Source organism: Mytilus trossulus, unplaced genomic scaffold, assembly GCF_036588685.1.
Source record: "Mytilus trossulus isolate FHL-02 unplaced genomic scaffold, PNRI_Mtr1.1.1.hap1 h1tg000024l__unscaffolded, whole genome shotgun sequence".
Classification (NCBI taxonomy): domain Eukaryota; kingdom Metazoa; phylum Mollusca; class Bivalvia; order Mytilida; family Mytilidae; genus Mytilus; species Mytilus trossulus.
The window spans coordinates 8,089,009-8,099,222 of NW_026963290.1; the positions used below are offsets into that span (position 1 = coordinate 8,089,009).

At 32.0% G+C, this 10,214-nt stretch overlaps 1 long non-coding RNA gene across 1 annotated transcript; it reads right to left on the reverse strand.

The window, feature by feature from the left end:
* Nucleotides 1-4,898: 4,898 nt before the first annotated feature.
* Nucleotides 4,899-8,026, reverse strand: LOC134698899 (uncharacterized). Its single transcript, XR_010103500.1, has 2 exons — nt 7,755-8,026; nt 4,899-5,223 (listed from the first exon to the last, which is right to left on the reverse strand). It is a non-coding gene; the product is annotated as an uncharacterized LOC134698899 (long non-coding RNA).
* Nucleotides 8,027-10,214: the final 2,188 nt, after the last annotated feature.

Sequence of the window (10,214 nt, forward strand, 5' to 3'; positions counted from 1 at the left end):
ATAGAAAAAAAAATCCGGGTCACAAACCAAAACCGAGGGAAACGCATTAGTATAACAGGAGAATGACGACACAACATTGAAATGTAACACACACAGAAACGAAATAAGCATTAAACAAAATCCGATGAGAATAACAAATTTAACATCAAAACTAATTACATGAATTTGGGATAGAAAAGTACCGTGACACATCTTATTATAATGTGAATTCACACTCAAATATAAGAGGAAACAAACGACTCAAAAGAAACACAACGTTAAAATGTAACGTAAGAAGATATGATAAGAGTGCCAGTGAGAATACTCTCTGTCCAAGTCATAATTTTTAAAAATATTTGAACCCGAATTACAGATTCTTGGATATCAAAAATAGATATTTAATAATGACGTTAAGGTTTCAACTGTAGTCCTGAAGTTTTTTCAGTCATTTTTGATTTCTGTAAACAAAACATCGTGATGCATTTCTTCTTTTTAACTGGATCCGACATGTTGTTACACAACGAACACAATGTGTACATTCGATTGACGTATATGGTCTTAAAATTTTTCATATGAATATATTTCAACTATGGAGGTTTGTTTGGATGGGGTCTTGTTGGTGCTTTCAGGGGAAGTGGTGAAGCTTAATCATGTTTCAGGAAACGTTGTCACTTTTGCATATGTACCAGTTCATATATTTTTTACTATCTGTAACATATTTGTGCAATCTCTGTTGTAAATACCTACGTCTTATCTTGTATTCATATACACAAAACACTCCATTTCATGTCGATTCCACCTACACTGTTAAGTGAACTTGCAGGGCAGGATCGAACCCTTACGAATCATATGAGTTCAAACCATATTTGTTCACTGTAGTTCCTCTTTTTAACCATTGTTTGTAGTTTTGTTGTCTTCTTTGTTGTTTGTTTATTATATTCGACTCACGATTTTTAGATACTCAAATACATTTTATTTTTTTTAATAATTTTTTTTTGTCTCAAATTTTCTTCTTTTCTCTGAACCTGACAGTTGTTCAACATACATGTAGTTAAGTATACTTAAAAAGCAAATCTAAATATAAAATTCTTACCTGTGAGTTTTGATTCGCTAGTACTGCAATATACTAGAGACAAAGATACAGATACAAACATACAACTAGATACTATTTTCATTATGATAGTTAATCTGTTTAAAAGATACTCCAAGATAAATCTAGTTATGTGATTGCATGAAATGAAAATTATTATTATGCAAATTGCGTTTAGTTTTATAACATGGATAAATAGCTTGAAGCAATTGAAAGTAAAGAAGTGACAGAAACATGTGAATCAGACAAAACATTTAAACCTAGATGTTCTCGTGATTAATTTATCATCTTAGCAAAGGTTGTCAGATATGAGGTAAACAGCAAAAAACAACTCAAGGTTTTCCCAGGATAATCGCTGAGCAAAGGTTGTCAGTACATGACGTAAACAACAAAACAAAGTTTTACCCCATGATTATCACTTACCGTAATTTGGGAACGGTTTCACATTGAGCTCGTGAGCTGCACTTTAGCACTCATTGTCTGAATAAGAATAAAGAAGATTCAGTGATTGGTTATTTGGTTAAAATATCCTTAACATTAAATCTCATATGCAATGGATATTTAGAACGAGGACTCATAAAAAATTAAACCAGTTGGCAGCTTCTGTTAAGTGGATCGGCATGGATGAAGGACGTTAGGACATTTTGCCGAGAAAGGATGGTATAATAATAGAGAGAGACAGGAACTTTATCTTGCAAAGGTTATCCTGAAGACCACAAAAGTTCTTTTTTCAGTATTCTTCAATTTAGAGAGGACGTGACATGCACTCTCCCTAAACGATGTATCTGATTTGGCACTTCTTCAAGTGTCTAACGATGTATGGCTTCAAATTTATACACCCACACGGTAAAGATTTTAACGACGCAAGAAGAAATTATAGACGATACAGTTGTTTCAAACGTTTCATGATTGACAACAACACAATCTTTTTTGAATGCTGTAGTAAACACATAGGTGTCATTCCGTATATCATGAAAATTTATCGTAAAAGAATACGATACTAAACAGTGGTCAAGTATTGCGATTGGATCGTGGAAGGTCTGGTATAGGATCGTGAATGACATATACAAAGTCAATTACTAATCTAATTTAATTATACGGACACATCTACAAAAATTGTAATTGTTTATCAAAATGACTCAACATTATGATCAGAAAATGAGAAAAATCAGGGTTTCGAAGTACACCGTTTTTCACCAAAATACAAAAGGCAGATTGCTTCTCGACATTTCAGTGACACTGAATATGTAAACAAACGATTTTTTTGTAAAATGTCTTTCCATTTCAATGATTTAAATAATTCTTCTAGTTTGTTTGTGTTAGCATAATTAGTAATTGAGCAAAAAAATAAATATTTACCAAAAAAATATTTTTCGGATCGTGAAAGATCGCATACTGATAGTAAACGTTCAAATCATTAGTAAATTATGTGATTATTAATATTTTTAATTGGTGTAGCAAATACTGGATTTGCATGACGCATTTCGGTTCACTTTAATTGGTGAAGAGGGCTATAAAAGAAGGACGAAATATACAAGAGGGACAGTCAAACTAAGATTGAAAATAAACTGACAACGTCATAGCTAAAAATAAAAAGACAAACAGACAAAAGGACGTAATTTAACCTATAATGCTTTACTTTTTTAAATTGTTATTTGGATGGAGAGTCTCATTGGCACTCACACCACATCTTCCTATATCTAAATAATAATACAGAAGAAAAAAACATAGAAAACTAAAGACTAAGCAACACGAACCCCACCACAAACTGGGGGTGATCTCGTGCTCCAGAATGGTAAGCAGATCCTGCTCCACGTGTGACACCAGTCGTGTTGCTTATGTTATTACAAATCCGGTAAAAAGTCTTATACGGTCGGTCACAATCGTGAAAAAGGATGGGAATTGTAGTAACGACATAAGGAACATATCCGACATCATCTGTGAAACAATAATCTCAAAACGGTCAACCAAGTCGTGATGGGGTCCGTATAATTTACGAGGGATGATTTCAACTTCACCATTTAGAACTCTGGTTTTAATAGCTTCCTTGTGAATACAATTGGAACTTCTTATCTTAATACTACACCGACTAGGTACGTTTACCTCAAAACAATAACACTCTATTTGTCGTATTATGTACGTACGAAAGACACTCCATATATTAAAAAAAAACCAGCTGTATATATGTTACCTTATGAAAAGTAAAATAGCAAAAACACCGAACTATAATTAACATTCAAATCGGAAAGTCAAAATCAAAAGCTCAAATACATTACACGAATGGAAATCAGCGGTCATGTGATGGTTTGAATGGGGTTAAATGATTAAAGAATAATGCCCGTAAAAAATGAAGATTAGAGAATAACGGGAAAAAAATGAAGATTAGAGAAATGCGTGGTCTAATTTTTTGAAGATTAGAGAAAAAAGGGGTTAATTTTTTAAAGAATTGGAGAAAAAGGGGTTAATTTTTTGAAGATTGGAGAAAAGGGGTTATTTTTTTGAAGATTAGAAAAAAAGGGGTGAAAATTAAATGTTTACAGAATAACAAACACCCCCCATTCAAACCCTTTCATATTCCTGAATTGGAACAGGCATTTCTTTTTTTTGCGGCTTTAAACTGGTTGCATAGCTAGCTAAACATCTCCCTTGTATGAATCTGTCGCTTAAAACTCCATTATATTGACAATAAAGTGCAAGCAAAACAAACAGACATGATAGATAAAAGTGTCAAAAATTGGGGTACAGCAGTCAACATTTAATTACAATCTGTATCACTATAAAACAAACAACTATGTCAACAAAGAAAAACAAAATCGCATGTAGACACTCTAAAGACAGAGCATATAAGCGAAAATGAAAGACAAGAAGACAAAAAAATATGTTTGTGGCGCCAACGGATCGGTTTTCGGCGCAAATAGATGTCGGAATCAATTTGCGCCAACTACATTTTTAAATGTAACAATTGCGCCAATACATGGAATTAAAATGCGCCACATTTACCTGTATAATTTTTTTTTATATAGGACAGAAAGTCACAGGACAAAAAGACTTACTCATAAAATGTATGTAGAAAAAATCCACTAAATTGTCAGTGTTTGTCGGGATCGAACTAAAGAGGCTAATATTCAAACTCCTACACCACGACGACTGGATACAAATTCCCTGTTAATGTATTAGGGACTCATAGAGGATATATACTATATACTAATGTATAAAGTATATCATATTTATTGTATGGTATTTGAACTAGATGTTGGAAGGGAACATGTTGTTGTTTTCTTCATTTAGTCTAGAAGATGTAAAATAATTACCAACTTGGACCTGATGTGCCGTCGGGGTGATCTTAGTAATACACTGACACACCAAGTCAAAGTACTTAATTTGTACTTGAAATTTAGGTACTACAGATTTTTGGTTACTACCGTTACATTTTCAGCATTTTGAAAGTTTTTCTATTTCAAATCTCTTAAAATTGTGACTTTCAAACATGGAATATTGTATTATTTATGTACCAAATTATTTAGTACAAATCAAGTACTGTAAAATACAAGTACCTAAATATTACAATAATTTTAAAGTAAAGAAATAGTACTAAATATCAAAAGTAAATTTCCAGTACTACATATTTTTAGTACAGAAATAGTACCTATGCGAAAGTAGCTGTGTAAAGAGTAGAGGTTAAAAATATGCCGAGACTATAACATGTGATTATTTTATAGTTTGTTCCTCTGATATACTGTTACACACCACTGTCCAAGGTTAGGGGATGGTTAGGTGGCCGTAAAACATGCATCTCGTTAGAAGCTAGAATATGTACTTATATACTATATGAAATTAACATTATTTTATTGCAAGGTTTTGACATTATTTCAATTTTGCTAATGAACACACACTCTCCGCTTCTTATCACCATGCATAAGTTATATAAAAGAATGGTCTCTAATGCAGACTTTACTCTGTTAATATGGTAACTGCAGTCCTGCTGGTTTTTTTTAATCCCTTTTGAATGCCGAATAAACAGAATTTCGGGATGCATTTTTCCTTTCCCGTGTCCTTCATAATGGTGCACATAGCACACAACATGTTTGTCAATACAGCAGACATTTTTTGTTGGTCATTTTCATGTTCGGCAGGTTTAAGTAGTTTGCTTCTTTCTACATTAAAAATGTTGTATTCATTAATATTGTACGTTCATAATTATAGATGTATTAAGATGTTCATACAGAAAGCCTAGCATGTAAGGCTTATATTATAAGGCTTAAATTATATAACTATTTTGTTTGAGCATCACTGTTGTGTCTTATGAAAACGAAACACGCGTCTGGAGTAATAAATTATAAGCTTGGTACCTTAGTTTACCCGGTAAACGTATTCGGTGTCGCTCCTATCGGAGTTCATGCCATTCCATAAGTTGTTTATATACAAAATGGATTTACCAGATTTGAACTTACAAGTAAATCATATTCTCAACTTGTAGATCTTGATGATAGTTTTTGTGCTTCTTCTTTACATATTTGCTTGTTTTATAGTGATTAAGATTATAACACAATGTTGACTGCTGTATCCCTATTAGTGAAATTTTTACCTATTATGCATTTTTGTTTTGTTCACATATTGTTGTCAATATAATGGAGTTTGAGATGACTGGTTTAGCTAGCTATAAAACCAGGTCAAATCCACAATTTTCTACTTAAGACAATGCCTGTACCAAGTCAGGAATATGAAAGTTGTTATCCATTCGTTTGACGTGTTTAAGCTTCTGTTTTTGCCATTTTATTAGGGACTTTTTTTTAATATTTTTTATTTTTACGGAGGTCAGTATTGTTTTGATTTTACTTTTGAATTCAAGGGTCATAAAGTGGACCTATAATACCTCCTTTAATATCCTCTCCTTGTCCATATAAATGTTTATCTACGTAGTTAATGTTGCATATTCTTGTGTAGAGTCGATTTTAGAGCCTGATATATGTATAGCATGAACATTGAATATCAGTCCAGATTTTAGAGTCTGACATATGTATAGCATGAACATTCAATATCAGTCCAGATTTTAGAGCTTGACATATGTATGGCATGGACATTGAATATCAGTCCAGATTTTAGAGCTTGACATATGTATGGCATAGACATTGAATATCAGTCCAGATTTTAGAGCTTGACATATGTATGGCATGGACATTGAATATCAGTCCAGATTTAAGGGCTTGACATATGTATGGCATGGTCATTGAATATCAGTCCAGATTTTAGAGCTTGACATATGTATGGCATGGACATTGAATATCAGTCCAGATTTTAGAGCTTGACATATGTATGGCATGGACATTGAATATCAGTCCAGATTTTAGAGCTTGACATATGTATGGCATGGACATTGAATATCAGTCCAGATTTTAGAGCTTGACATATGTATGGCATGGACATTGAATATCAGTCCAGATTTTAGAGCTTGACATATGTATGGCATGGACATTGAATATCAGTCCAGATTTTAGAGCTTGACATATGTATGGCATGGACATTGAATATCAGTCCAGATTTTAGAGCTTGACATATGTATGGCATGGACATTGAATATCAGTCCAGATTTTAGAGCTTGATATATGTATGGCATGGACATTGAATATCAGTCCAGATTTTAGAGCCTGACATATGTATAGCATGGACATTGAATATCAGTCCAGATTTATTTTGTTCTACTGTTTCTAGATAGTTATTTCGTCGCGATACTTTTTCTATCGTGATTACTTTCAATGAGTTTCGCAATACTTTGAAAGAGTAAAGACTTAGTTCTTAAAACTAAGACGGGACATAAAGTATATGCATAGCGAAACAAATATTTTCTTACTTATTTTCAAAGCATCTGTTTACCTTTTCATTTTTAAATGTTAACCAATGAAATAGTTTTTTAAAGTATCTTTGGGTTAAGTGTTAGACTCGTATCGGAAACGTTCATTTATAGTTCTAAATATAAAATGGTAGTATGTAAAAAGTATACAAGTTTGATTGCCTTCATTACCTGGTGAGATTTTAACATAAAATAAAATATTTATATTTTTGTTTTTAATAATGGTATTGTAGATATACATTCGGTCGTATTTCATTTCTGCATATTTTGTAATCCCGCAGTTTCACTTATTCGTCAACAACATTTGATTGCATATCCGCCAACTAGATCCACTTCTCCCTCCCCCATCCTACTCCCCGCAATTGTTCAGGTCAATACCGTATCAATTGAAGTTAAAACTATGAAAGATATTACCAAATATACATTTAATGATTGCATATATGCAGGACATGTTGTGCAATGTTTTTACCTTATTAACTGCTGGTCAAGTTCAAACAACGATTAAAGAACCCCAAAACTAGAATGTTATGATAATGAAGAGCAAAATTGATGTCCTTATTATTATGAGCTTTAAAACAATGCAGAAAGTGAAAACATCCCGCGGCGCACTACACGAGAGTGCAGGAAGACAGTCGTTCAAAAACAGTATATTTGTAAAGCTTTGTATGAAATATTTATGATTTTTATTTAAGATAAAGTCTATGTGCATGGATTTTAGTATATGTACCTGTGTTTTATAGTAAAACTTAGCCGTTCAAGTTGGAAAAAAAACAACATATTTTCAAATTTTTTTGTTAAACTTCGCTTTAAAAACAAATATTTCGCAATAGTTCTTACCTGTGTATTTTTGTGAATAGCATAGGACTAATAACAAAGATGCAAGTGTTAGTCGATAAAATGACAGTATTCTCATTCTGATTGTTCTTCCGCTCACAACATTCAGAAGATAAATCCAGTTATTTCATTGAAATTTGTTATGAAAATTACGCATAATGTTACATTGTTTTATAGCTTGAGGCAATTGAAAATGTTCAATTAATGTCAGAAAAAGCCAATTAGTTAAGAAAATATAAAAAAAAACCGAATATCTAGGTGTGTCGTGCATCAAAATTGGCTGTACATCTTCCCTTTTTTTTTCATTCGTGACTATTTCAAACTTTTCAATGCAATCAGTAGCTGTCAAATTATTTACCGTTATTTATTGTCATACATGTATGCACATCCTTTTAGTGCTCGTTATTTCTCAACATGTGGTATTATGTACGTGACGTGTATTCTTATGATAAACATGGTAATTGTTTCTAAGAATTTATACCATCAGATATATAACACCCAAAAAATTTACACAATTTTAAATGATCTGGAAAAGAATTTTAATATCATTTTCATTCAGACTGAAAATTAAACTCGAAGTATGTAGTCAATGTTATTCCATTGTTTCTTATACTATTTATAGATTTTGTCAACCAAATGACTAGTATATGGCAAAACAAGTGATGTATCTTATGTCAAAAGAATAGGCATGCGTTTTTCATATATTCCCATAAAACAGAAGGGCCACACACTGACAATCACGAACGAACTGAGATGAAGCATTTTGTTTTATTAAGATTCCATTCAGATAAACTTGAAAGTCCCATATTGGCAAAAATGTTGCCATACCAAGTTTGACTAGGCAATGCTACCTTTCAATGCAAGTATTTTCAATGAATCAAATAATGGTTTGAAAGAAATGTACAAAGTATTGAAAGAGAAATCTATTAATTTTGCTGCAAAGAAAAATGAGAAAACCATCTTAATTTGACTGGATTAACTGGTCTGACCAGGCAGAAGCTAATCTGACTGATTAACGGGAAAAAATACAGGATTCGTGTACACAGTATACTAGAAGCACTAAGCTTTTCTAGTTCTAATATATAACTATCCAAAGAATTCTGGGAACTAATACACTTCTTTACAAGATAAAAATAAATAGAAGAAGTATATGTAAATTCTGCAAAAAAGAACCAGATACCATAGAACATTTATTTTTGAGCTGTCTAATGGTCTCCAGTCTCTAGCATGCACAAAACAACTGCATTTTTGAAATGGCTAACATTTAACTAACTTTTCATATGCACTTATCATAGAAACCAGGATTAAATTTTGTAATTCATCAGTGACGTTCGAATCCAAAAAAGTTAAAAAGGCAAAATAAAGTACGAAGTTGAAGAGTATTGAGGACCAAAATTACTAAACGTTTTGCCAAATACAGCTAATGTAATATATTCCTGAGGTAGAAAATCCTTGGTATTTCAAAAATTAAAAAAGTGTTGTAAACAGTTAATTTATAAATATGACCACATCAATGTTTTTACCTTATTAACTGCTGGTCAAGTCCAAACAACGATTAAAGAACCCCAAAACTAGAATGTTATGATAATGAAGAGCAAAATTGATGTCCTTATTATTATGAGCTTTAAAACAATGCAGAAAGTGAAAACATCCCGCGGCGCACTACACGAGAGTGCAGGGAGACAGTCGTTCAAAAACAGTATATTTGTAAAGCTTTGTATGAAATATTTATGATTTTTATTTAAGATAAAGTCTATGTGCATGGGTTTTAGTATGTGTACCTGTGTTTTATAGTAAAACTTAGCCGTTCAAGTTGAAAAAAAAACCCATATTTTCAACATTTTTTATTAGACTTCGCTTTAAAAACAAATATTTCACACTAGTTCTTACCTGTGTATTTTTGTGAATAGCATAGGACTAATAACAAAGATGCAAGTGTTAGTCGATAAAATGACAGTATTCTCATTCTGATTGTTCTTCCGCTCACAACATTCAGAAGATAAATCCAGTTATTTCATTGAAATTTGTTATGAAAATTACGCATAATGTTACATTGTTTTATAGCTTGAGGCAATTGAAAATGTTCAATTAATGTCAGAAAAAGCCAATTAGTTAAGAAAATATAAAAAAAAAAAACGAATATCTAGGTGTGTCGTGCATCAAAATTGGCTGTACATCTTCCCTTTTTTTTCATTCGTGACTATTTCAAACTTTTCAATGCAATCAGTAGCTGTCAAATTATTTACCGTTATTTATTGTCATACATGTATGCACATCCTTTTAGTGCTCGTTATTTCTTAACATGTGGTATTATGTACGTGACGTGTATTCTTATGATAAACATGGTAATTGTTTCTAAGAATTTATACCATCAGATATATAACACCCAAAAAATTTACACAATTTTAAATGATCTGGAAAAGAATTTTAATATCATTTTCATTCAGACTGAAAATTAAACTC